The sequence below is a fragment of the Microcebus murinus genome, chromosome 19 (assembly GCF_040939455.1).
Source record: "Microcebus murinus isolate Inina chromosome 19, M.murinus_Inina_mat1.0, whole genome shotgun sequence".
Classification (NCBI taxonomy): domain Eukaryota; kingdom Metazoa; phylum Chordata; class Mammalia; order Primates; family Cheirogaleidae; genus Microcebus; species Microcebus murinus.
This window is the reverse complement of record NC_134122.1, coordinates 16,433,983-16,441,720: the sequence shown is the minus strand read 5'-3', so window position 1 is coordinate 16,441,720 and position 7,738 is coordinate 16,433,983.

Sequence of the window (7,738 nt, the reverse complement as noted above, 5' to 3'; positions counted from 1 at the left end):
CTGGATTCTCACTTCTCAGCTGCCCTTGCGACTGAGTGTGGCCATGTGACTAAACTCTCACTAACAGAGTGTGAGTGCAAGTGATGTAACAGCATCTTCATCACTTACCTAAAAAGGAAATTGCTGGTCCTCAGATTGCTCTTTCTCTCTCTCACCCTTCCTATGAGCTAGAACATGGACATGGTGCTGGTGAATCAGCTTCAATCACATGAATAAATGCAGAGCCCTGGGGAACGGCTGGGAAATAAAACAGAAGGACCCCAAGTCTCTAGATGGGCTCATGGAACCAAGTTGGTTCACACCAACCCTGAATCCATCTGGACAGTAACATGGGAAAGAAATCAGCTTTAACATTGCATTTTAGGGCTTCTGTGGTCTAACCAATACACCTCACCAAGTGTCCTCTTCCTAGGGGAGTCAGAGAAGTAAAACAAGTCTCAAAACGTCATCCAAATGGAATGGAGATAGGCCATCAACTCCACCAGCCTTGGTCTGTGACCAGAGCTCAGAATCTCACAATGTCCCTTCCCCCCATCTTCGTGCCTTGCTCCTACCATCAGGTAGGACAAATTCCCTGCTGGTCTTTCTCCCTCAAGGCTGTTACATTCAAATTGGAGCTTAACCTTCCCTGCCCTGGTTCCTCCTAAGACTCACTCAGGAAAGTAGGAAATGTAATTATTTCTGGCATAACCTTTATGTCGCTGGGGCTGTCAGAGTATAACTAATGGTAGGAATTAAAACATTCTAATTGCCAGCTCATGACAACTCACAAAAAAAATTATTTTAACTCATTATACATTTTAAATGAAGACATACTTAATGTCTAAACTGAACAGATTCAGTACTCGGGAAATTCCTTATACAGGTAGACACCTGCTCTCCGGAACTTTAAGAAAATTTCCTTAATGCCAATATGCAGGACTACTCAGACTTTCCTATCACAGATTTCTTAATAGCACAGGAAAGAGAATTTGTAGCAAAAGATATCTAGAATTTAGCACAACCAGTAGCCCTCCACAAGTAGGGGGTTTGCTTTAAAGTGTTATATCTTATCTTTAAAATTCCAGTGCAAATGCTTATATGTTCTGCTTGTTTTAATATGAAATACTGTTTTCACTTGCTTGCCATCATTTCTAAGCAATTGAAAATATTTTCAACCTCATTCATCATCATAGAAAAGCAAATTAAAACATAATATTAATATTTTTCACTATAAAACTTGGAACATTTTTAAATGTGATAATACACTCTGTTGACAAGGGTGTGAGAAAACAATTCTCTCTTCCCTTATTGGTGGGACTATAAACTGATGCAGCCTCTTAGGAGGTGGGGGTGGTTAGAAAATGCGTATAAAAAATTTAAATGCAAAATTTACATCAACCCCACAATTCGACCTCTAGGAATTTATTCTTAATTCTTCACATACTCTTGTGTATATGTACAAAGACATGTATGCAAAGATATGTATTTAGCACTCTCTGTAATAGCAAAAGACTGGAAGCAACCTCACTGTCAATCAACAGAAGACTGGATACATGAGATACTATTATATGTATCAGTTGGGTTTTCTGAGAAGCACACACCAAGACAGAGTGCAAAAGGTAGGATTGTGTAGGAGAGGCCATTAGAGTGCAGTGTAGAGCTAACAAAGTCTCTATCATTCTGGAAGGCAGTAGAGATTACCCATCAGAGCAATGGCCAGGCCCTGGTACTGACCTTGTTCAGTCACCGGCTGTGACCACAACTCAACAGCTGAGGGGGACCCTGAAAGAGCTGCCAGGTTGACTTTCAGCTCCCTACTCCTCACGACTGGACAGTGAGCTTTTTCTTAAAGGAGTATCTGGGCAGCTCATCTCCAAGTCTGGCACCACGGTCACCCATAGGACAAAGACGAAAGAGATGAAACTATACGTATTAGTATGGAACAATCTCCATCATATATTATTAAGTAAAAAGTAATAGTAAATTGCAAAAGAGAACAATGCAATGTTTTGGAACTAGACAGAGATGAAGATTGCACAACAATGTGAATGTACTAAATGCCACTGGATTGTACACTTTAAAATGATCATCCTAGCACTTTGGGAGGCTGAGGCTGGAGGATCACTTGAGGCCAGGAGTTCAAAACCAGCCTGGGCAACATACTGAGACCCATCTCTCAAAAAAAAAGTGTTTAAATCAGGTGGACATGGTGGTGCACACCTGCAGCCTTAGCTACTTGGGAGGCTGAGGCAGGATTGCCCGAGCCTAGAATTTCGAGCCTGCAGTGAACTATGATCATGCCACTGCACTCCAGCCTGGGCAACAGAGCGAGACTCTGTCCCTAAAAAAAAAAAAAAAAAAGATAAAATGGTTAATTTTGTTATGTGAATTTCATTTTGACATCTCAATTTTTAGAAAGAGAGTATAATGTGTTACCATTTGTGTTAATAAAAAAGAAAATGCATTTATATGCACATATTCACAGATAGGCATGGAATCTCTCTGAAAGACCACTGGTACTGTGGTCTCCAGTCAAAAGGGAGATTCAATTTTCACCAAACACCCTTGGTGCTGCTTAAATTCTTACCATGTGCATGTAATTACACCCCCTCAAAGAAGAAAAACATCATTAAAGATGTCATTTAATTGTTCTGATGAATGAATAAATTACTTGCCATCAAGAAAAACAAATGAAAAATTCACTGCAAGACTATTATTAGCAAGACACTGTTGTATGGATCATTCAATTTCAGAAAATTCGGTCTCCATCGAGGTGCACGAACATCATCTATCAGGTTCAGTTATCCTGTCTCCCAGGGTCAGGAACACAGACAAAACAAATTTCTGAAACCAAATGGCAAATATCAATACCTGCAAGAAAAGTGTATCTTATTGAAAATTCCTTCACTGGCTGCTCTACCATTCAGCACTGGGCAAATTAGCATGTCTTTAAAATAGACTTTGTTATTTTAAAGATGGCAAAATAACCAAGTCATCAATGTCTCCCCTTTCATTAAAATGTAAAGGACTTGGTTGCCTCTTGTTTTCTCCACCAATCGTCCAAGGATGTCTTTTGAACCCACTTGATGGTGTCACTCAATAAGGGTACCTTTTTCAACTTGGCTGCCTCTTTTCGGCCAAAAATAATTTCAATGTTTTCTGCAGCTCTGGGCTCCACTAGCTTTTCTATTATTACATGTACTTTTCACGGTGATTCTAAACCGACCTTGAATGAAGAGACAAACAATTTTTTTTATCTGTTTGTTTGATTGCACTTCTCATTGTACTGCTCCAAGCCAAGACTTTTCTTTTGAGTTGCAAAAAAATACTAGTGCTTTATTTCCAAAGTCAAACAAGTGGCTTTCCAATGTCTCTGCAAGCGTTTTTTTGTGTTTTTTTTTTCATGCAGTCAGTGCTCTCAGACTTTTCTCGATGGAGAGACATATGGTTTGGGCCCATTTTAGCAACTCTATAATAAAACCAATTATAAAAATAAGCATCTAAGAATATCTTCTTCTTTTAAGATTGACACCACTGCTCACAACTGAGTCAATTTCTAGTTGTGGTTGGTAATGCACACAGCATTTTTGTGGTCAAGTTCCCTGTGGCAAACTTAGAGACTTTTGATCACAACACAGGGACTTTGGATTGTGTGAACATCCATTCATTACATAGAACATGTCACTCATTTCAAGGGTTTCTTTTTATTTATTTATTTCAGAATATTATGGGGTACAAACATTTTGGTAACATGTATTGCCTTTGTACAGTTTGAGCCAATGTTAAAAGTGTGCCCATCACCCAGATAGTGTGCATTGTACCTGTTAGGTGTGAATTTACCCATCTCTCCTCTCTCCCACCTACTTGATTTCTGTTGAATTTTATCCCCATATGAGCATATAAGGGTTGATTGATTAGTTCCAGTTCAATAGTGAGTACATGTGGTGGTTGTTTTTCCATTCTTGCAATACTCACTTAGAAGAATGGTCTCCAGTTCCACCCAGGTTGTTACAAAAGGTATTAGTTCCCCATTATTTTATAGCTGAGTAGTACTTCATTGTATATGTACACCACGTTTTACTAATCCATTCACATATTGATGAACACCTGGGTTGATTCCACATCTTTGTGATTGTGAATTGTGCTGCAATAAACATTCTAGTGCAAGTACCTTTTTTATAAAATGACTTTTTTTTCCTTTGGGTAAATGCCCAATAGTGGGATTGCTGGATCAAATGGTGGGTCTACTTTTAGTTCTTTGAAGCATCTCCATACTGCTTTCCATAGAGGTGGTACTAGTTTGTAGTCCCGCCAACAGTGTGTAAGTGTTCCTTTCTCTCCGCATCCACACTAGCATCTGTTGTTTTGGGACTTTTTGATAAAACCCATTCTCACTGGAGTTAGGTGATATCTCATTGTGGTTTTGATTTGCATTTCGATGACAAAAGACAATGAGCATTTTCTCATGTTTGTTGGCCATTAGTCTCTTATCTTTTGAAAAGCTTCTGTTCATGTCTTTGTCTACTTTTTAATGGGGTTGTTTGATTTTTTTCTTACTGTTTTTCTTGAGTTCTTCATAGGATTTCAAGTTTTTGCTTCAAACTCTTAGGTAAGAGCATAACTTTATACTTACTGCTATTTAAGAAAGTAAGTGAAAAATGACACTAAGATCCCCAAAGCCAGAATTTCAGCAATCCTGTGTATAGTTCACTCATTTTTTTCATTCATACATTCATTCAAAAAATATTTATGAAGCACCTATTTACATGTCAGACACTTCATAGGGCCTGGAAATACAATAGTGGGCGATAAAAATGCAGTCCTTGACCAGGTGGAGCTTATGACCTAGTAGGGGGATATAGATGTTAAATAAATAATCATACAAACAAATACATAATTACATATTGTGAAGTATTCAAAAGAAAAATATGCCACCCTCCATAAGTAAGTAAAACCTTTAATAAGATTGTTGTGCTGATTAAAGGGGATAATGCCCAGAACATATCAATGGGTCAGTGCTCAAAAATCGTACTCCAACCCTTTGCCCCCTACTCTCAACTTTGCCCTTTGTAATGTGGTTGTTCTTTGAGTGGGTTAGATTTTGCCCTGTCTTTGCCCATCTGCTCATCCACCACCCAAATCTCCTATTCCTTTTGTGCAAGACTGAAGTTACCCCTTCTCAATCCATAAGTCCCCAAGTCATCGACTTCCTTGTTCAAGGCAATTTCTTCTGCAATGCTGAGCAAAGAGCTGTGTTCTCTTCTATTATCAATATGTCCTTCAGGTAGTGTGATCTATTTAACAGGCCCTCATCTTTTATTATTATTGACAGCAACAGGGTCAGCTAGGCATGGTTATTTCTGGTCCCCATCGTGATCGCTTGTGCGTTTGCTCAAATAAAGAATAAAATACCCTTCGACAGGGTATTCTGAATATGAGTCATTCTCATTGCCCACATGCGTGGTCCTCAAGGAAGAGTCACCATGATGAGGCAAATCGCATTAGCCTCCTCGAAACAAGGAAATTTCTAAAGTATAAATTGTTGGCTGTTTCCATGTAGACTAACTGCAAATTCTGAGGCCAGACAATCCAAGGTTTGCAGTAGCTGCTTCTGGATAACTCCCCACTTAAATCAATTAAGGAATTAATAAATAAATAAAGCTTAAAAATCAATTGGAATAGTATTATGCCAACATCAATTTCCTGGTTTTGACAATGTCATCGGGTTATGCAAATATCATTGAGGGAGGCAGGTGACGGGTATAAAGAAAACCTCTGTACTATTTTTGTAACTCTTATGAGTCTTAAACTATTTCAAAATGAGAGGTTAACATTTAAAACCCAAATGCAACTTAAAAAATTAATTATCGCAATTCAGCTTTGAAACATTCTGTGGTTGTACTTCTTCTACATGGTTTGAAGGAGAACAAAATACAGAGAGTCCCCCACTAACATTACAATGATTTGACTTAAGATTTTTCAACTCTACCATGGTATAGAAAACTCAATGCATTCAGTAGACACCCTACTTCAAGTACCCACACAACCATTCCGTTTTTCCTTTTCAGTATAGTACTTGATAAATTGCACTAGATATTCAACATTTTATTATAAAATAGGCTTTCTTAGATGATTTTTCCCAACTTTAGGCTAATGTAACTGTTCTGAGTGGTTTAAGACAGGCTATAGGCTAAGCTTATGATGTTTATTCAGTAAGGTAGGTAAATTAAATGCACTTTTGACTTAAGATATTTTCAACTCGTGATGGGTTTATTGGGATGCAACCGCACTGTAAGTCTAGGAACACTTGTACTCTACAAGTCATGAAAGCTGCAAAAGCAGAAACAAAATCCATAAGAAAATCCAGGAATATATAACACTATAAAAACACCTCCATTGACAGAGTGTGAGCTCCCAGCCCATTATTCCAGAAGCCTGAGTGGCAGCAACAGTTCCCAGGTCTTGTGATAAAGGTCATCTCCCATCCTGGACCATAATGCAAGAGTCTCCCACCAAGCCAGCCAGACCCAGGGCCCTTCTCACCTTCCTCAGTCTAAGTCCTGAAAAATTCACTGGGCCAAATGGTCGACCACACATTTATTCCCCCTGTAACTTTTGGCACAAATGTTCCCAAATATGTCCACTAAGCTCATGTGCAGTACTAAGAATACCAACAGTAGGTGACATTGATTGGAAACTTCTAAGCCTTTACATCCATAATCTTACTTAATTCTCACAACACCGATCAAGAGTTAGAAGAAATAATCCACTCTTAAGCCAGCAATCCTGAACCAGCCACTCTTCCACGTGGTTCTCTGTTCCTGTGGCAATTAGAGCCCATCTCTCCACCCCCACCTTCATTCCTGACCTCTCTGGAAAACCTTTCCCCTTCCTCCTCCAAGGTCAAAGAATTTATTACGTAAGTGAAAAACTTCTGAAGTGTGGAGGGAGGAAAACAATCACTCCTGCCTTCAACGAAGAGTGTGAAAAATAAGCTTAACCAAACCCGAAATAAATTTTCAAATGCCTTTGAAAAGACTTATAAATCAAACAGCATTTGTCTATCTCTCTGCTCTTCAAAATTATCATGCAGGCACCTGAAGTTTAAGCAAAGAAATCTATTAAACAAACAAACCTAAAATCATAAAACCTAGATTTAGAGATTTATCCCTTCAGTCTAATGAAGGTCCGATTCAGAATTCCATTTTGTCTTCAAAGAGCCCTGAAGGTTCTTATCTTTGTTATCTTTCTGTACTGTTAGCAGAAAATATTACATCTTTGAAAAGAAGAAAAACATTATTCCCAGAGCTAAAACAGAAAGGCTTTGAACTATTTTAGGGATAAATCAACTCACAGTTACCAATAAACCAAAGGAAATAAAAAAGACTATTTCAAACCAAGTTGACTCCTCTTACGTATATATGTAAGAGTCAATTTCCAAATCAGCCTTAGAATATACAAATACACATTCAAACTCTACTGAAATGTCACCCAAGCCCCCAATCAGTTAAATAATTTAATTCTTTCTCTAAGGAGGGAACCATGTAGTCAGGTAAGTAAATCTCAAATACAGCTTCTAGTCCCTGATTCAGGTAGATATTACAGGTGCCATATAAACTCTGGCATTCCTTCTACAATATACACAAACTTACCTCAACTTCATTTACATTTTAAAATGCATCTCTCAGCTGAGTTGCTGAATTTAGTAATGAAGAAGAATAACTGGTACCCTTAGGGTCTCCACGAACGGTTGGGC